Here is a 20,871-nt window from a genome sequence, read left to right as displayed (position 1 = left end):
TGTGCTAGGCATCATTTTAAGTATTAACAATGTTGATCATTTAAACCACACAACATCCTGTGAGATATGTAGAATTATCTCACTCCACGAATGAGGGAACTGAAATTCACAAAAGCTTCCTCCAAATTCATATGACTAATTAGCAAAAAGTATGGATTTCAGACCCAAGTCTTCCAAGCATTTGGGTGCCCACTGTACCGTGACACTGCAGCACCTAGAATTTCCTGCTTTCTTCCTTCACCCCTGTTAAGAAAAAAGTATTTGGACACTTGTTGGAGATGGTAAGGAAGGCTGCTCAAGAAGGGGCCTATTGCAATGGGGGTTTTGCAGGAGAGGAGACAGATTGGGCTCAACTCCAAATACAATAAGGATAAGTGGAGATTTATAGCCAAGAAGCAAGGCAAGGTCAGTGAATGGAAAATTACTAAGAGGATACATCAAGGCTGGCAGGATTTTAGCTAGACCAACTCAACATGATTCTTGCTGAAGGCAGGCAAGGATCATAAAAGAAGATATCAAGAGTATAGATTGAGAAATCTGACCAGAGATCAAGGATGATCAGATACCAAGGATGCAGGTTTTAGGTAAATTGACTCAGCAGGATTCTTGCTACAACTTGACTAGCCAGGCCAAGGACCAAGCCTAAGGCCAAGGCCTAGTCAAAAAAAGAACCTGGAAGAAAGTGATTCAAGTTTGGTCAAGTAGAGAGTCTCCGTCACCCCATAACATGGAGGAGGGGGTGACCATCATGGGTGGAAAAAGATCGATGACAGGTGTATAGCAAAGGAAATGGGCAGAAAAACTGGCCAGACCAGTGAACAGATGACCAATGATGGAGACATGAGGAAGGGCCTACTCTCACACATTCCCAGATGTGTAGGGTACAGCCTAAAAAAGCTGGAAAAGGTTTGCTCTAAGATACCAGATTTGAGGAATGATATCTTCTGTGGTATTGTATATTAAATAGCAATTATCTTCCTTCTCTGTCTATATAGTCCAAGGCTTCTTAGGCCAACAGATTTGAATAATGAGTTCAGGGTCAAAAGTTGATCCCTGGGTGATTCCATTTGGTAAACGTGGTATGGCAGTTATTGTCCTCAATTCTTCACCCTTTCCCACATCATACTCTTTGTCTTGAGGCTCTGTAATTCCTCTCACTAGAAGCAGAGTATTTCCCCATCCCATTGATACTGGATTTGGCCATGTGGCGTGCTTTGGCCGATGGGATGTTTGCAAATGTAACGCAAATGAGGTTGAAATGCCCCTGTGTGGTTGGGCTTGTTCTCCTGTGTTTCTGCCAATATTGTGAGCAGAACACGGCCCAGGTCTACATGCTAGTTCAAAGAGGATGAGGAACACCTGGAATAGACCTAGACTCAAAATGCATCTTAAATTCACACCCAGTCATCACTGGCCTGGATAAGCCAATCTGCAGATGCATGAGGAAGAGTTTTGGGGTGCTTTATTATACATCGTAATCGTGGCAATAGCTGAATGATATATGAGGACACGCAGGCACAGGCAGCAGCTGGCAGTAAGTATTTAGTGGGGCGTGGGAAGGTTTCAGCCTGCATCCTCCACCGTGATGAGATAAAATACTTGTTCTGGAGTATCATCTTCATAGCCAAAAGGCCCATGCATTTACATACAGATCAATATTAAGGATATTTCTCTGCTTCCTTTTTCTTTTTTTTTTTTTTTTTTAAGTAGGCTTCATCCCAGTGTGAAGCCCAACACAGGGCTCGAACTCACGACCCTGAGGTCAAGACCCAAGCCAAAATCAAGAGTCAGATGCTCAACTGACTGAGCCACCCAGGCGTCCCTCTCGGCTTCCTTTTTTTTTTTTTTTTAAGTTTATTCATTTATTTTGAGAGAGACAGAGAGAGAGAGACAGAGACAGAGACAGAGACAGAGACAGAGACAGAGAGTGAGCTGGGGAGGGGCAGCGACAGAGAGAGAGTCCCAAGCAGGCTCCATACCGTCAGTGCAGAGCCCAAAGCAGAGCTCAATCACACAAAACCATGAGAGCATGATCTGGGCTGAAATCAAGAGTCAAACACTTAACTGACCGAGCCACCCAGGGGCCCCTCTGCTTCCTTTTATAATTTTTTTTCTTTTTCAAGTTTTTATTTAAATTCCAGTTAATTAACATACAGTGTAATATTAGTATCAAGAGTAGAATTTAGCGATTCATCACTTACATACAACACCCGGTGCTCATCACAAATGCCCTTCTTAATACCTATCATCTATTTAACCCATTCCCCCCTCCCACCTCGCCTCCAGCAACCCTCACTTGGTTCTCTATAGTTATTCACCTGTTTTCTGGTTCGCCTCTCTTTCCACCCCACCATGTTCATCTGTTTTATTCATTAAATTCCACATAAGAGTGAAATCATGTTGTATTTATCTCTGACTTATTTCGCTTAGCATAATACTCTCTAGTGCCACCCACGTCATTGCAAATGGCAAGATTCCATTCTTTTCTATGGTTGAGTAATACTCCATATTCTATATACCTCACACATCTTCATCCATCTGCTTCCTTGTTTTCAAACTAAACTGTAGGACACCTGTTTCTACAATGCCCATAACTAGAACGTGGTGACTGACATACTTCTAGCTGTTTCCCTTCTAAATGGGTGACATCGAAGACCCCAATTTCTCCTGGATATTCAAGTGTGACTAGAAGCTTCCATGATGTACAGACAGCTGTGGTGAGTATACAAAGAATTGGATAGGAGGTCAGACCACTGGCGTGCTATAGCAGACACACCAGCATGCAAGGGCCGACCGTTAAATTTTCAGGAATTTGGCAGGTCAGTTGTTAAACACAGTCATTATGAAAAATTAAATCACAGAAACTTACCCTGGACCTCACTCTGAAGCTCAACCCTGCTCTCAGTTCCCAGGGCCCATCCTGCAAGGTGGCCATTGTAGCACGTCACCTGACTGTGGGCACATCCTGGTTATGGTTCCTGGACTTCTCCTTGTGCCCAGGCTCTGCTTATACAGGAGACCCCATCTAGTAGGCTGTAATCCTGAGGTTCTCCTGGGTGTGGGATCTTGCTTTGCTCTTGAGAATCACCCTCCCAGATTTTCATGTCTTCTCTCAGACCCAGCAAGCCGTGAGAGCTTTCAGCCTCAAAAGAGCTGGATGTTGACTGCTTTCCCTGACTCTAACACGAGCCATAACTCCTAATCCTAATCTCTAACCCTACAGTTTACTCTAACTCCTAACAGCTAACCCTAACTCCCAACCTCTAATACTAACCAGAAACCCTAACTCAAATCGTTACCCAAACCCCTAAAGGTAATCCAAACAGCAAACTCTGCCCGGCTCTTTAACCCCAGGCCCTATTACATGACTCTGATCTCAACCCAAACCCAAACCCCAATGCCTTTCTCCAGGGTCTTCTACTCACCTGCGGCAACTCCTTCCTCATGTTATCTCCCCAGGGTCAGCAGCTTTCCTAGAGAAGAAATCACTACTGCCCCGAACTCTTTCAGCCAGACAAAGGCAACCAGCTGGAAATTCTCTGGTCTCCGCTTGGAGATTCCTCCAAGTAACTGAGCCATTTGCATTTGACTTTCCAATCCTAGCATCTCCTTTCCTGTGCCATCCTGCTTCAGGAATGGATCACTCTCTGGCCCAATCCTGAGACAGAATGACAAGCTTCAGTTACTTGAGAAATTAATCTAGGAGGAAAACTCTTCCTCCATAATGTCCACTAAATTAGGCGGCTCAAACTCTAGAGCCAGCCTGCTCAGCCACTTAAATCCTGATGTAAGCCAGGCAAGCTACTTAATTTCTCTGTGCCTCAATTACTTCCTCTATAAAATGGGTTTAATAAGAGTCCCTCTCTTATAGGGTGGCTGGGAGAATTAAACAAGTTAATACATAAAAGCACTTAGAAGAGTACCCGGCACCATAGTAACCACCAAATAAGTGTTTGCTTTTGTTAACATACTAAGAGTATTGCAAAAAATAAAAAATAATAAGTATACATTTTCCTCTTCAGACTCCCACTTGCTTTTATAGTGAGGGCAAAAAAAAAAACCACCTAAACATGCTTATTTTAGAAATTTTACATAGAACAGTAAAGTCTAAAAAAGAAGAAAAATAGCCCACATCCAGCCAGTTACTCACATTTCAAGGACAAAGGACAATTTGACTTTGCTAACAGTGTGCATTTTAGATTTTTCAGTTGCTGCAGCCCTGCCCAGCCAGCCAGAGCTGTACTTTATTTTTATTTTGCTTTTGGCACTCAAGTATAATTCCAGGCATAACATAGGGTCTCTGTATGTTTGTCTTTCCCACTAGGTTGGAAGCTCCTAGAGGAGAGGAACAGTGTCTCTTTAATCTCTGCATTCCCCGTAACACCCAGCAAAGCCAGGCCAGGAAAGACGCCTTCTAAATGATGATATGCCTGCTTTGCCCTAGCTGAACCATTTTGGGATTCTGTTCATGCCTCTTTGCTCAGAAAGCCAGGTTTCTAGCAGAATTATCTTTGAAATAAAATGTTAGAAGAAAAGAATCTCCCATTTTGAACTTGGTGGGGTTCTGCACTACCTCTCACAGATCTTGGAAAGAAGGTTTTCCTCTACTGGGTAATTTCAAACATTTTTTTTTCCCACAGGGTATGTGGCTCATTAAAGTGGTGATTTTCCACTTGCAGGTACAAAACAGAAAGGAGGGCTGGCCAAAGCCATGCCCCAAAGAAACACGGCATCTGTTCTGAGCTTCTTATTTCTGCTAGCTGCCTGCTCAAGACCACAAACCAATGGACGGTCCTTTCTCAACAAAGATAACTGTATTAAAATGGCCATCATTCTCTCACTTAAGTAAGCTTACCAACTGGCAGCAAACACCACACCAAGGAGTAAAGTAAGAAAGGGAAACATAAGACTTAAGGTTGCATGAGCATGTTTTTTTTTTTAATGTTTTTTTAAGAAAAATTTGGAAAGAGCAAGACAGAAGATGGAACGGCTATGTCAGTTTCAGGGATAATCCTGCTTTCCACGAAAGCCTTCTGCCCTCTCCTTTCTCTTTGATCTTTCCAGTTGGCCTCGTGTTCACAGCAGAGAGAGCTGATCTAACCAAGCTATTCCCTTCCCAGAAAGGCCTTTTGCGATGCTTCCGTGCAAACTCAATATTCTTACTGGAATTGAAGTAGGGAACAGACGCAATAAGAGAATGAATGTGCAAGTTTATAATCCAAAAGAGGAACAGGTTCTTCCCCCAAATGATGAGAAGCTTTTAAGTCAAATGGAGCATCAGAAGAGGCAGAAAACGTATGTATTTGTATGAAAGAAATGCTTACGTATTACATAAATCTATGCATCAGCCTCTAAAAGCTAATCATTAAGAAGTAGAAAAAAGTAATCAAGGCTTGCCTCTGTATACCAAAACTCAGGCAAGCGCAAGGGCTGTTCTGTCATTGGTGTTTTTCATCCCCCCTAACAGATCCTCTCCCCTCTTCCCCAAGCATTTTACCAGGCTATGTTTAGAACAGACGTCAGACCTAAGAAGCCAGCCTGGAAGCAAGACTTTCCCAAGAGTGCCATCTGGTGGTGCTTCTACGTATTACAACATTGCTTTGACCTGACGCTGACAGAGCTGAAATCAAGAGGCAAACAATTTGGAATCGGTCCTTTCCTGATTTAAAAAGTTGAACCTTTGGGACTTGGCAGTGGATCATATATGTTAAGTGTCAAGCACACGGGTGTTGAGAGAAAGTTCTGCCTCAAGGTGGAAATCAGACATTTAGGAAACAGAAAATCTTGGGTTGGCCTGAATAATCAGCTGGTTTCATGAAATTAGCACTCCATTCTTTTTTTTTTTTTTTTGTCTGAAGCCATGAACATATTTACAAAAGGCTACCTGGGAGAGATCTGCGAAAATGTAGCTTCTAGGGAAAGGACTTTGAATCACTACATTTTAGAAATAGAAGAATCCTTTGAGTTGTGGTCTTCTTAACCTGAGGAGCATGATCCTGCTTTAGGGGCAGTGAACTCCTCGAAGTTGAACATAGAAAGTGGTGTGTTGGCACATATGGGCATTTTCCTGTAGAGAGGACCCATAGTTTTATTAAGAAACTTCTGGGGGCGCCTGGGTGGCTCAGTCGGTTAAGCAGCTGACTTCAGCTCAGGTCACGATCTCGTGGTCTGTGAGTTCGAGCCCCGTGTCGGGCTCTGGGCTGATGGCTGAGCCTGGAGCCTGCTTCGGATTCTGTGTCTCCCTCTCTCTGGCCCTGTCTCTCCCTGTCTCAAAAATAAATAAACGTTAAAAAATTTTTTTTAAAAAGAAACTTCTGTCTACAACAGCGTTGACAAATTCAGTTACTCTCACTTTGGACTTTACTGTTGTGGAGACATCGTTGCTTTGAGGCAGATGTTCAATGGTAATTGCTTCTAGACATTTGGAAGTTGGGGTTTTTTTTTAATTTTTTAATGTTTGTTTATTTTTGAGAGAGAGAGGGAGACAGAGTGTGAGTGAGGGAGGGACAGAGAGAGAAAGACACACACACACACACACACACACACACACACAATCCGAAACAGGCTCTGAGCTGTCAGCAAAGAGCCCAGTGCGAGGCTCGAACTCGGGAACGGCGAGAAGATGATCTGAGCCGAAGTCAGACGCTTAACCGACTGAGCCACCCAGGTGCCCCTAAACATTTCGAAGTTTTAATACGGAATGTCAACCCACTGGGCTTAATTCCACTCTCTACCCTACCATAGCACAGTCTAGTTTTTCCTAAATGGCATCCCTTCACACGTGTGGTGCTAGCATGAATGTGCTTCCTCCAACCCTCCCCCATTTCCTGGCTAAAGCCACCTGGCACCAACAGCTTTCATTTGCCATGGTTTTCAGATCCACCGTTTCTCAGGTGCCCTCTCCTTTTTTTTTGAGACAAACGTTCTTTGAAAACTTTACGTACAAAACCGAATGCACCACCCTCCGTAACAGCCCCTTCCACCTACAGACTGCCTGACTTGAACTTGTTCCAAACACGCAGTGACTCTTTTCTATTTCTGCACCTACCTCTGGTTTAACCAAGAGCCTTTTACCCTTTCCAGTTTCAAGAGCGCTCCCGTTAGTAAACAATAATAAAGGGGGAAACAAACCAGGAGCCGTATGGTTCTTTCTCCCCGCCACTTGTTTTTACCATTTCACTCGCCCCAAGAGGACCTATCCTTTCCTCATTTTATTTCTGGCTCAAATATAGCATAAAAGCCTTTTTATGGCCACATTAGTGTCACTCTCAGGTCTGAGCTTATTCTAGTCTTTTGATTTCTGATACGTTTATGGCATGCTTTGTGCTTATCCTTTATTGATGCCAGGTTTCTGTTTTTGTACGTAGCCCTTTAAAATGAAGGCTACAGAAGAGTCTCTGCAGCCTGGATGGGTTCCTGAGATCAGCCCATTTTCTCTCTTCTCCAGCTTCCTCTGTGGGTAAGTATCATGAGCAGGTTTTTTGGCACCCATTTTCTCTTGCTCATCTCTATCTTTTGGACTTTCTGGCCAGGGGCTCATGCCCACGTATCTTTAAAGTTTTTACAAGTCTTCTTCCCTAAACTTTGGGGACGTGCCTTTCTTGACTAAGTCCAATTGTCTTTGTCATTTTCTCCTGTTTCCTATCACGCTTCACTGACGACAAGGATCGGTGTATCGGGTGTGGACCAGGGGGCCCGCCTTCATCAGCACCATAAGGTAATGAGAGGTAAACAAAAGAGACAGTGGTGAAGGATCAAGACCAGAGATGACGCTGGGAAGAAATGGATAGAAAAGGCAGTTCCAGAAGGAACTCCACAAATGCTGACTGCACCTCACAGCTTTCCCCGTGAGCTCAGCCCGGCACAGTAGGGGCAGGGATGCATCTTCTGAGGACCGGGTGGCGCTCCAAGGTCCATCGATGGAGTGAACAGAAAATGTACACGGCAAGGGGGTGGGGGGGAAGCTCTTGCCTCCTTACCTTGGGGACACTAGTTTCTGAGCACCACCAGCCCAAGGGTCCCGGAATCTGATGCACCGGAGGACCAGACCTCTGACAGTTCCCTGGCTGAGGTCAGCCTGGAAATCCTGCCAGGCTGAGCAGGCCCACTGAAGGCAGCAGGGCCTGCAGCGGAGGGACCCAGCAGCGCCGAGGACAAAGCCCGCCCCCTGGCCGCACGGGAGCAGGGCCATCTAAGAGCGACTCTGCAGGTGGCAGGCGACTGAGTGTGAGAGCCCGTCCTTACAGTGAGACGACCACTTCCCAGCCCCCCGCCCCCACCGCAGACACGTTTGGTGTCCTGCCTGATTGACTCAGCACTCACCAGGCCCGCACTTGCAGGTGGCTTCTCATTGCCAGCGTCCATCACTCCGCCTGGGCTCGTCCGCTGCAGAGGGTGTTCGCCACAAATCTAGGGGCCAGCAGTTCCAAGGGGCAGCCCTCAACTACGGAGAAAAGGGACTTCACGGCAAAAGACCCCAGCTTCTCACTATCAAGTGGGACAGTTCAGAGATACGTGCAACACAGTCTCCCAGATGTCCCCAGCAGATGTCCCCAGCGCCCGGTGGCACCCGGTGGCCACCTGCTCACGGACACCAATCACTGACCCTGTATTGGGGGCTCCTCGCCACTTCCCTGCTGGGGCTTCGCGGCACCACCTCCCAGGTAAACCGCTTGCACCTGAGTCCTAGTCTCAGGGCTTCGAGGGGAACTCAGCTTAAGACACCTGCTAATTGTACTTGTGTAAATCACATCACCCCTTCCCTCGAGGCTCACATAATGACCAGTCAGGGCAATTGTTGTGCAGCTTCCCCAATCCCCAACTAGCCATCTCACTCTGCGCCTCCTCAGGAAGGGGGTCTCGTGTAGTGGTTTCTGTGTTTTTCCATGGCTGTTCCTGAGTGGACACCTGATTGCACTGATTAAGCGCCCCCGGGGACCCTGCCTACAGACCAGCCTGACCACTCACCCTCACTACCCTCTTGCCAGCCTCCACCAGCCCCTAAGCAGTGGTTCCCAAGGAGCCCTGCACCTGAACTGCCTGGGGAACATGTTGAAAATGAACTTGCCTGGGCACTATCAACTGAATCAGAATGTCTGCAGATGAGGTCCGGGAATCTATACTTGAGACAATTTCTCAAGGGATCTTTTACAGTCTGAAGTTTGAGATCCGCCGCTCAGAGGTGCGAGCAGACAGCAATCGGCATCATCAGTTTACCCCAAAGACTTAACATCTCACCCTTGTTCAGCAAAAGCCATAGCACTCAGTGGACAACAGGAGGTGCTTCCTCCAAACAGTCCATCCCTTTCACTGTTCCGGCGTGCCCTCCCCATGGTTCTATGTGCCTTTTCCGCTCTCCTGGCTTCCAAACAGTGCTTCGCCCATCGTGCGGAGGGCAGACGTGCCTGGGGCTTTAGGTTCCCCGAAGTAGAGCTTAGCCAATGACTACCAGGTGTGGGCTTCTGAAAGCACAGGTGATTTACTTGCATCTGGGATAAACTCGTGGGGTGTAACCTACCCTCTGAGCTCCTCTGAGGCTAGGACTTCACTCAAGATCACCCCTTGCTTACGTTGAAAGAAAACGTAACTCGAGGTATCATAACCCCAGATATCAAGATAAACTACAAAGCTGTAGTAACCAAAACAGTATGGTACCGGCACAAAAACAGACCCATAGATGAATGGAACAAGATAGGGAGGCCAGAAATAAACCCACGATTATATGGTCAATTAATCTTCGACAGAGGAGGCAAGAAGATGTAATGGGAAAAGCACAGTCTCTACAACAAATGGTGTTGGGAAAACTGGACAGCAACATGCAAAAGAATGAAATTGAACCACTTTCTCACACCACCCACAAAAATAAACTTAAAATGGATGAAAGACCTAAATGTGCGTCCTGAAGCCATAAAAATCCTAGAAGGGAACACAGATAGTAATTTCTCTGACATCAGCCACGGCAATGTTTTTCTAGATATGTCTCCCGAGGCAAGGGAATCAAAAGCACAAATGAACTATTGGGACTTCATGAAGATAAAAAGCTTCTGCCCAGCAAAGGAAACAACCAACAAAACCAAAAGACAACCTACAGAATGGGGGAAGGTATTTCCAAATGACGTATCTGATAAAGGGTTAGTATCTAAACTATATAAAGAACTTATATAACTCAACACACAAAAAAACCAAAATAATCCAATTAAAAATGAGCAGAAGACACGGACAGACATTTCGCCAAAGAAGACATCCAGATGGCCGACAGACACATGAAAAGATGCTCAATATCTCTCATCATCGGGGAAATGCAAATCAAAACCACAATGAGCTATCACCTCACACCTGTCAGAATGGCTAAAATCAACAAGAAACAACGAGGGTTGGCTAAGATGTGGAGAAAAAAGGAATCCCTGTGCACTGTTGGTGGGAATGCAAACTGGTGCAGCCACCCTGGAAAACAGTATGGAGATTCCTCAAAAAATAAAAATGTAATTACCACATGATCCAGTAATTCCACTACTGAGTATTTATCCAAAGAATATGAAAACACTAATTCAAGAAGATATAGGCACTCCTATGTTTACTGCAGCATTATTTGCAAGAGCCAAATTATGGAAGCAGCCCAAGTGTCCATCGATAGATGAGTGGATAAAGACGATGTGGTAGGGAGATATAACAGAATATTATTCAGCCATAAAACAATGAAATGTTGCCATCTGCAATAACATAGATGGATCTAGAAAGTATAAAGCTAAGTGAAGTCAGTCAGAGAAAGACAGATAACCATGATTTCACTCCTCTGTGGAACTGAAGAAACAAAGAAAAAAGAAACAAATGAAGAAAGAGACCCTTAACTACAGAGAACACACTGGCGGCTGCCAGAGGGGAAATGGGTGGGGGCGGATGGGTAAAACAGGTGATGGGGATTAAGAGTGAACTTGTCACAGTGAGCACTGAGCAATGTATAGAATTGTTGAGCCACTATATGGCACACCTAAAACTAATATGATACTGTATGTTAACTACACTGGGATTAAATTTTGAATGCAAATAGCTAATGACACCATAAATAACATTTCTGCTCAGTACCAAATTGTTCACAAGGGGTCTCAGTTACATTTAAAGAAGGTGCCCACAGGGGCACCTGAGTGCCTCAGTCGGTTAAGCGTCTGACTTCAGCTCAGGTCATGATCTCGTGGTTCGTGAGTTCGAGCCCCACATGGGGCTCTGTGCTGACAGCTTAGAGCCTGGAGCCTGCTTCGGATTCTGTGTCTCCCTCTCTCTCTGCCCCTCCCCCACTCGCACTCTGTCTAAGATAAATAAACATTTAAAAAATTTTTATATAAATAAAAATAAAGAAGATGCCTGCATACATGGAGATCATGAAAGCTGGTGCCTTTTCCCTCCTCTGTCATCTCTTCTCCCCTTTGGTAACAGCTAAGATTTAATTAGCACTTACTGTATCCCAGATACTGTTCAAAACACTCCACAAATAGTATGTCATTTCATCCTCACAGCAACCCAGAAAATTGGCAATTTTATCATTTCCGTTTCACGATAAAGAAAGTGAGCACACAGATAGTAAGCGACTTGCCCAGAATCACACAACCAGAAAGTGGCAGAACTAGCAATCAATCCGGACAGTCTAGTTCTCATATCTGTGGCTGACCTGGATCCCTCCCTCCTCTGATCACATTGTATTTATTCATGTGTTCATTTGTTTGGCTAACTTTGACCTGTCTTGCTCCCCATGCATTTTATATGGCTCGATCTTGTCTCAACCCCATATGCTGGACTAACTTCACGATGACAAGCAGGACCTAACCCTATATAAATCTCCTAGTCCTCTGCCGCGAGTCAAGATAATTTGGCAGACATTGTTGTGTTGTCTAAGTTGGCGGCTTGTAGCCACACGTGGCTACTTAAATTTAAATTAAGATTGAATTAAATGAAAATGTCATGTCCTCGGTCCCATTAGCCACATTTCACGTGCTCGACAGCCATTTGTGGCTAGCGGCTACCAGAATGGACCAGCACAGATACAGAACATCGCCATCACTGTCGAAAGTCCTGCTGGAGAGGAGAGTGAGTGCTACTTCAGAGGCTGGCACAGCCGATTTTTCTCTTGAAGTCTAAATAAAATTAGTTCTCTTTTGCCAGCTTCTCTGGACTCCTACACATTGCTACTCAAATCCCATTCACGTCTGCCCGGATTCGCAGGAAGGCTAATATGCTGCCTAGGACGTGGGCTGGAGGATGCGGGTGAGGGGAACCTCTCTCCTGGCCCGTCTGACTCCCAGACAAGGTCACGGCTGTAGCCTTGCTTCTGCACGTGGAGAAATGTGTATCAGGCACATTCAGGCACATCCCATTTTGTTTGCCGGTACCCACCTGCCCCTGAGTCCCTGGCCCTCAAGGGACACAGGAATGTGAAGAGGCTTTTTTTCTTTCCTTCTATCACCTGTTTTTATTATTTTTAATATAATTTATTGCCAAATTGGTTTCCATACAACACCCAGTGCTCATCCCAACAGGTGCCCTCCTCAATGCCCATCACCCACTTTCCCACCTTCCCCACCCCCCATCAACCCTCAGTTTGTTCTCAGTATTTGAGAGAGAGCGCACACGAGACAGCCCACACGAGCAGGGGAGGGGCAGAGAGAGGGAGAGACACAATCCCAAGCGGGCTCTGTGCTGTCAGTGCAGAGCCCGATGCGGGGCTCAAACTCACCAACTGTGAGATCACGACCTGAGGTGAAATCGAGAGTCTGCCGCCTAACCAACTGAGCCACCCAGGCCTCCCAGCCTTTTGATGTATTTGACGTCTTCCAGCCCTTGAGACAAGCTCTACTTTCTGGACATGCCAGTTTCCTGAGCCAATAAACCCCTCTTTTTGCTTAAACTGGCTTGATTTAGATTTCTGTTACTTGCACTAGAAATGATGTTGGCATAAAAGCCCTAACAGAAAACAGACACACACCAACCGACCCTACTCTCTCCAAAGATGTCATCCCATACTTCCAGTATCGATCCTTATAAAGTGTATTCACAGAAATTTGTTATCTCAGGGCACCTGGGTGGCTCAGTCAGTTAAGCATTCGACTCTAGTGCTCGTGATTTCACGACTCATGATGTCACAGTTCGTGAGTTCGAGCCCCGTGTCGGGCTCTGTGCTGACAACATGGAGCCTGCTTGGGATTCTCTCTCTCTGCCCCTACCCTGCTGTCTCTCTCTCAAAAAATTAACTAAAAAAAAAAAAAAGAAAGAAACGTGTAGTCCCATAGCCTCCAGGGAAATGCTAGATCACTGTGTTATTTTAGCATGATATATAACAGGAAGCAACTTAAAAATGAATTTAGATCTGAATACTATTAAAGATTGTATTATAATTTCTATTTTAATATATTCTTTAATAATACTCATAATACATGAGGACAAAGTTTGACTTTCTCTCATTTAGCAAGCGGGGGATGCTACTTATTTTCAATTCAGTATACAGGAAAGAGCATGGTTTAGCTATAAATTCAAAATGACATATCAATATTGTGTTTGGGGACCAAATGTGTATTAATATCTAGATTGATATTTAACTGTGTGTTACTGCCCTCCAAACATCTTCCATGAGCTGGTATTTGGAATTCTTGAGTTTTTCACTTTAAAAAAATCAATTACTTTATTATTGTAATTTTCATGGTTTGTTTCTAAAAGAGGAGTCATGAGCACTTTCTGGCTGCTATTTGCAAGTACTTCTCCAGAAATAACACACTGTGGGTTTGGATAATTTTATTCCCAATAAAAGAAAAGGAAAATCGGATACAAATTTCTCCTTTTAACTTTTGTTTAGAAGAACTAGAGATATCTTGATGTATTAAGAAACGGTAATATGAATATACCTTATAGGTCTGAGGTCACAATTGAGAACTATCATTTTTATGTCCCTCATTAGATCATTCTATTTGTTTTTTACCATCTTAACCATTTTTATATATTTTTAATGTTTATTATTTATCTTTGAGAGAGAGAGACAGAGAGAGCACGAGTGGGGAGGGCAGAGAGAGAGGGAGACACAGAATGTGAAGCAGGCTCCAGGCTCTGAGCTGTCAGCACAGAGCCCGACACGGGGCTTGAACTCACAAACTGAGAGAGAACATGACCTGAGCCAAAGTTGGATGCCCAAGTGCCCAAGTGACTGAGCCACCCAGGCACCCCTTAACCATTTAAAAAAATTTTTTGAATGTTTATTTATTTTTGAGAGACAGAGACAGAGACAGAGCATGAACAGGGGAGGGGCAGAGAGAGAGGGAGGGAGATACAGAATCCCAAGCAGGCTCCAGGCTCCAAGCTGTCAGCACAGAGCCCGACACAGGCCTCGAACTCACAAGCTGTGAGATCATGACCTGAGCTGGAGTCGGACACTCAACTTGACTGAGCCACCCAGGCACCCCACCATCTTAGCCATTTTTAAGTGTAGAGTTCAGTAGCTCACTCTATTCTAAATCATATTCATAATGCCTCCTCTCTTTAACCAATAATCCATCATGATGGTAAATTACACAAGTGAATGAAAATAACTGAAAGCTGTAAAATGGTGAATGCCACCAACCGTAAGGCTAAGTAGTCAGCTGGGTGATAAAGCAACCAAGGGACTGATGCCAAAACAGGTCCAGATGATCTCCACAAACTGCCCCAAACACCTAGTCCACATCTAAGGCCTTTACGGTTGAAATTATAACAGACTCCATTATCATTTAAAAAAAAGTCACCAACCTCCGAACACTTTCACAAATCTCCAGGCATTGTTAGTATCAAAACTGAGGTTGGAAATCTTCGCATCCCAGTTCCACCTCTCACTAGCTCTGTGACCTGGGGCCAGTTATTTCCTTTTTCCCTTTCTGATGCTTAGTTTGTGGGTACGTAAATGAAAACTTAAAAGATCTACCCAGTGAGCGTGGCCAGACCACAATCTGGGCACACTAGGGCCACAGCAAAGACGGAGGAGAGCATCAACTTGGACTCGGCTGGTGTTGCTTTCACTCTGATTTATTATCAAACCAGCAGGGGCGCCTGGGTGGCTCAGTCGGTTGAGCGTCTGACTTTGGCTCAGGTCATGATCTCGCAGTTCGTGAGTTCAAGCCCCGCGTCGGGCTCTGTGCTGACAGCTCAGAGCCTGGAGCCTGCTTTGGATTCTGTGTCTCCTTCTCTCTCTGCCCCTCCCCTGCTCACACTTTGTCTCTCTCTCTCTCACTCTCAAAAATAAATAAACATTATTATCAAACCAGCAGATGGATAAAAGCCGCTCAAAGGATAAAAGTGATAATGATCCAAATGAGCGAAGAGATGTAGCTTGTCACGGTGGCCCTAAAAGAGGGAGGAGTCTGCCAAGTCAGAGAAACGAAAAGCCTTGACTGACTGTAGCACTAGGCTGGGGTAGGACCATGACACCATAGCAGTGGTCTACAAAGTGCAGTCCCTGGACTGGCATTTTTGACCCGGGGATTTGTGAGAAATGCAAATTCTTAGGCCCTAGCCCAGACCAACTGAATCAGGAACTTTGGGGGCGGGGTCCAGCAATTTGCATCTGAAGAAGCAAGCCCTGGGGGGGGGGGGGGATTGTGATGCCTGCCCAAGCGTGGGACACCTGCACTGCAGCAGGAGACAATTCCTTCTGCCGTGGGTTTCACCTTCCCGTTGTCGTTTCTCTCCCGGGCCTGCTCACCACCCAGAGTTACTGCGACGACAAAATCCCACGTAGACTTGGTAAGTGCTCTGTTATCGGAAGGATCCGTTTTTCTCGGGAGCAATGCTAGGCCGAGAATTTAACTGGTTCTGCCCGGGTACTGAGTGATCAGTCCCACTAACGGGCGCAAGGTTGGGCTATCCCTTTCCCTCTGGTCTTCGGGGATCACCTTCATTTTTGTTCGTAAAGGAGGAAGAGATGGGATGTCGAGGGCCCGCTACCAGACACCATCTGCCTGAGGAGCAGCCTCCAGGAACATCGTCCCGGCTCACTCAGAGCAGCACTGTCCAACAGAACTTTCTTTGGTGCTGGAGATGTTCTGTAATGTGTGCTAATCTGCACCATCCAATACAGTAGCCACTAGCCGCGTGCAGCATTTGACAACATGGCCAGTGAAACTGGGCGATTACATTTTACATTTTATTTAATTTTGATTAATTTAAATTTGAAGAGCCACATGTGGGACAGAGTTATACTAAAAAATTATTGATTGTATACCTGGAATTCGAATTTAATTGGGTGTCCTGTGTTTTAATTTGCTAAATCTGGCAACCCTACTTTACAGATTCTCAGTGATATTGACCTTGACTCCTCCAACGGAAAGTCTGATTGAAAGGGTCTCTACCCATGACCAGAGGAAGCAGATTTGACATTATACTGACCAGAAAGGGCACCTGGCTGATGTTCTTCTTCTGGAGACAATTTTCAGAGAAATATGGCTGAGAAAATCAATATAACTGATGACTAAAAAGACAAACTTGTACTATCATTCCTCCACTCATACTTATTTCTCTGCAACTGAATCCATCTTCTTGCGAGGTGAGATGGAAAGCAGTAGTCCAGAAAGCCTAATTTAGTCAAGGATCATTCTGGATTTGGGGCATGGTCCTATGTACTAGGACTGCAACAGGGAGAAATAGTACTATGGGTCATGCTACTGATTTATTTAAAACTTTTTTTAAATGTTTACTTATTTGTTTTGAGAAAGAGAGAGAGACACACACACAAATGGGGAAGAGGCAGAGAGAGGGAGAGAGAGTCCCAGCAGGCTCTGCACTGTCAGCACAGAGCCCAACCCGGGGCTCCATCTCATGAATGGTGAGATCATAACCCGAGCTGCAGTCAAGAGTCAGACCCTTAACTGAGCGAGCCACACAGGCACCCCTATGCTGTTGATTTTAAGGCAAACCCTACCCCCTTCATTACTTAATCCCTTAATCCCCTCAGTGAATAACTACCATATTAAAGTCATCATAGGAAATGAAAAAAAAAGACCCAGAGTCTTTCCTTATGACTATACTTAAGCTTTGCTTCAAAAACAAATCAAAAAAAAAGTATAGCAACCAGAATACTGCCAGTTCTCAGGAACACTTGATAATATTTTCCCCACAACCCTATAATTTCAAGATGTGATCAAATAGAGGTGCCTTTATATCTCCATTCACTCTGGCCCTCACTCTCTGCCATAACTATCTTGTCTCTGGCATCTTGAGGTTTCCAAGCTCATTCCTGATGTAATAACATATTATTTTACAGTTACTTATTAAGTAGATATTTGATAACATCATTTTTAACTAGAGGAAAGGATTTGGAAATTGGCACTCGTTCCCCAGGAATAGCAAAGAAAACACACATGGTGTTTTTATAAAGTAAATGGTGTTCCAGAAGGCAGACTGATTCTTGTAAAACCCAGGCCCCTTCTGTTTCCAAGAATGTCCAGGTCAAAGAGTAACGATCACGGTTTTTCCCTTTCAGCAGGTTTTAATGTAACAAACAACCAGCAGGTTTAAAAACAAATCTTAATAGCATCGTATCTAGACCATCACCTTTGATATTCTCCTATTTTCTCTATTGCTTAAAATACTCGCACGGATATATATTTAGCTTTGGAGATCGGGCGATTTGGGAACCAGTGGGTCTCTGGAAAGAGATTATTAGGTGACCATATTGCTCTCTGCCTCCTCCACCCTCCCCCGGGGTCCTTCTCTGTCTTTGCTACCCACTTCACTAAGAAAAGGTATTGAGGGGCGCCTGGGTGGCACAGTCGGTTAAGCGTCCGACTTCAGCCAGGTCACAATCTCGCGGTCTGTGAGTTCGAGCCCCGCGTCAGGCTCTGGGCTGATGGCTCAGAGCCTGGAGCCTGTTTCCCATTCTGTGTCTCCCTCTCTCTCTGCCCCTCCCCCGTTCATGCTCTGTCTCTCTCTGTCCCAAAAAAAATAAATAAACGTTGAAAAAAAAATTAAAAAAAAAAAAAAGAAAAGGTATTGAGACTGGGAAACAGTCTCAGAGAACCTGCCAGAGAGAATCTGCCCAAATTTTTGAAGGGGCTCCTCTAAAAATAGCTCAAGTTTAAATCTGAAAATGGGGCAGTCACCCTCGAGGGCTGCCATGTAACTGGCACACAGACTGTGGTTCCCAAAGTGTGGGTGGTCCCTGGCCCAGAAGCAGCAGCAGCATCTGAGAACTTTCTAGAAATGCTAATTCTCAGGGCTCACTCATGCAGACGCATCTGGATGACAGCAGTTACCTGAGTATTCTAGCCTTCTTTTTTTCTTTTTTAACCTTTCATGCTTCTCTTTCTCCTGAAGCAGCGCCCCCCTCCCTCAGGCACATTCAGACCTTTCCTCAGTCAGAGTACAGCAGCATTCTCAAAGTGTGGTCCCGGGGCCAGAAGCATCAGCCTCAGCTGAGAACATGTTAGAGGTGCACATTCTCGAGCCCCACCCACTCGGGTCTACTGAATCAGAAATCCAGAGGGTGAGGCTCAGCGGTCTGTGTTCTAACAAGGCCTCCAGTGATTCTGGATGCACACTAAAGTTTGAGAAACGGTGAAGAGTAGTCCCTGCTATTTTGCCTATTCTGTGACTTGGAAGCTTGCCCAAAAAGCCCTGTGATTTTATTCTCATGGGATTTTATTCCTTTGTCAGTCTGCCTTAAGCTCAAAAAAGTATTAAAAATTGAAAATGCCATCCACAGTATTATCTGCAGATATAAATCTATGTTTCTCAAGAGAATTCATTTCAGGAAGGGCGTCTCAGCAGGCCGTGTGGGCTCTGTGCGACGGGAAAGCAATCATGGAGAGCCGTGGATTCGAAGATGCCTCCTTTCCCCCTTGATGTAGGTAAGAGACTGTTGCTGTCGTTGTTATTGTTGTTTTAATCAAGTTGGTAGAACAGCTTGCCAAGATTTGGATCTACTGGAGCATAAAAAACCATTCTCACAGCCCGCCCACCCACGGAAGCCTATCTCTGGGGAGACATTTAAACTCTCCATCTTTAACTTAGAAGGTTAGTGCAAATTTAGCTTCGCAATCGTTTGGTACTATGGATGCAAAGGTAGAGGTGTATTTCAATTCAATGGGTATGATAGTCAGGTTTAATCCAGTCTCTCCCCCTCCAGTCCCTCCTTCACATTCCTGCCGGACCAACTGTGTTAAACCAGCTCCAATCATAGCATTTCCCTCCAGGGGTGGCTCCCCAGTACCTACCAAATTAACTTCCTATTTCTCACCGGGCATTCAAGACTGAAACTGTAGATACTCAACTGAGTCATATGAAACTGCCATTTTAATTGGGCAAAAATGGTCGAACATCGCCAATTTCATGTTATCCATTTCATATTTAATTTGTTAAACTTCTCTATGACCTTTTTCTTTTTTCTATTTTAAGATTTAAGCTTCTTGGACTTGTAATGCTTAATCTTAAAACTGCCACCCCAACCGCTGGTGAAAAATCTCAGAAAAAAATGTTGCCTTCCTACAGGTACAGAGAGGCAGACGCTATTGTGTGGCACAGAGCCAGTGCCATGTCATAAACTTAGAACTGGAACATTTACTCAAGTCTCTGTCCCACCGTCCTGGCCAGGATGGTGGTGTGAGTAAAGGCCATGATCCTGTTTTGTTTTCTGTTACTATAAAGCTGTCCTTTAGAGTGTTATTTGTAGAGAAACCTATCTCTTAAGATACGTGGATATCAGAGTCGGTTGCTATGTGTGGTAAAATAGAACCCATAACGTTCCTCTTAGGTGCACAACATAATGATCTGACATGTGTATACACTGCAAAATGATTACCGCGGTGAGTCTAGTTAACATCGATCACCGCATGTAGTTACAAACTCTTTTCCCTGAGTAACCTTTAATCCCACAGCAGATGGAACAGGTGCCTGACTCCGCCAAGTATGAAGCAAAAGGCCTTGCATGTAAGTATGCTCTCAGTATTTAAAAGATGACACTGAAGAAGTCTCCCACAACCAGTATTAAGGGATATCTTGGGTCTAACTGACCCCTAAAACCAAACCATTCTTCTTCCCCACTGCGGGAAGTCAACAACATCCCTGCACACCTTGAAGATTCTAGGGTCTAGCTCATCACTACACTGTAAGAGTTCTTGGTGATTTCCAGCCACGTAGATAGATGAGCCTGCCAATAGTCTGGCCCCTGGTTCCCTTGACCTCTTTTCCAGTGATTGTGTTCACCACCTGCACCAGGAGGCCACTCCAGTGGTTTTACCTTAGACCTCATCATTACCGATAACCATAGGCCCCCATAATCGCACCTTCAAAGGCCACACTCTCCAAACAACGCCAAAAATAGTAATTTCAAAATAACTCTGGTTTCTCAGAGTGTAAAGAAGATGCATAGCCCCAAATACCACTTCTTATAATCACCCGCTTCCCCCTCCACCTCTGGCACAGAAGCTCCAACACTTCTGGAAAGAGCTGCTTAGAACCCAAGAGTAAGCCTGCTGGGTGGGGGCGGGGCATGAAGGGATTTGCTGTGAAGCTATTTTTGCGTACCACTTCACAACTCTTCCAGAACATCTTTTTCATATCAAAGAATGCCCCCCGTAGCGGTAATAGGGGTGGAGGGTGAAAGCTTCCCGAGCTGCCCCCGCCCTCCCCCCCTCGCCGCCTTCGCCACGGACTTCTCACTCAAGTCTCAAACACTTTAGAAAACTCACCCCGAACATTCCTTCGAAAAACTGTCCCACCAGCTAGAGACCTCTGCCCATTCCCATTGGAAACCGGGACGGCAAAGCCAGAGACCCTGGATCGAGACGACAAAAGGCGGCTGGGAAGCTGTGGGTGCGTGCAGGCGCGTACGTGTGCGTGCGTGTGTGGGCGTGCGTGCAACAGGACTTG

The 20,871-nt window shown here is 45.1% G+C and overlaps 1 long non-coding RNA gene across 1 annotated transcript in view; it reads right to left on the bottom strand.

Annotated features, from left to right (window-relative positions):
- The window catches only part of LOC125157402 (uncharacterized), a 68,884-nt gene extending 48,065 nt beyond the window's left edge, over positions 1–20,819 (bottom strand). Inside the window, exon 1 of the long non-coding RNA XR_007148967.1 lies at positions 20,691–20,819. This is a non-coding gene — a long non-coding RNA (uncharacterized LOC125157402). The remainder of the gene's footprint in view (positions 1–20,690) is intronic.
- Between the last annotated feature and the right edge of the window lie 52 nt (positions 20,820–20,871).

Source organism: Prionailurus viverrinus, chromosome X (genome assembly GCF_022837055.1).
Source record: "Prionailurus viverrinus isolate Anna chromosome X, UM_Priviv_1.0, whole genome shotgun sequence".
NCBI classification, from domain to species: Eukaryota; Metazoa; Chordata; class Mammalia; order Carnivora; family Felidae; genus Prionailurus; species Prionailurus viverrinus.
This window is presented reverse-complemented; position numbering and strand designations above follow the sequence as displayed.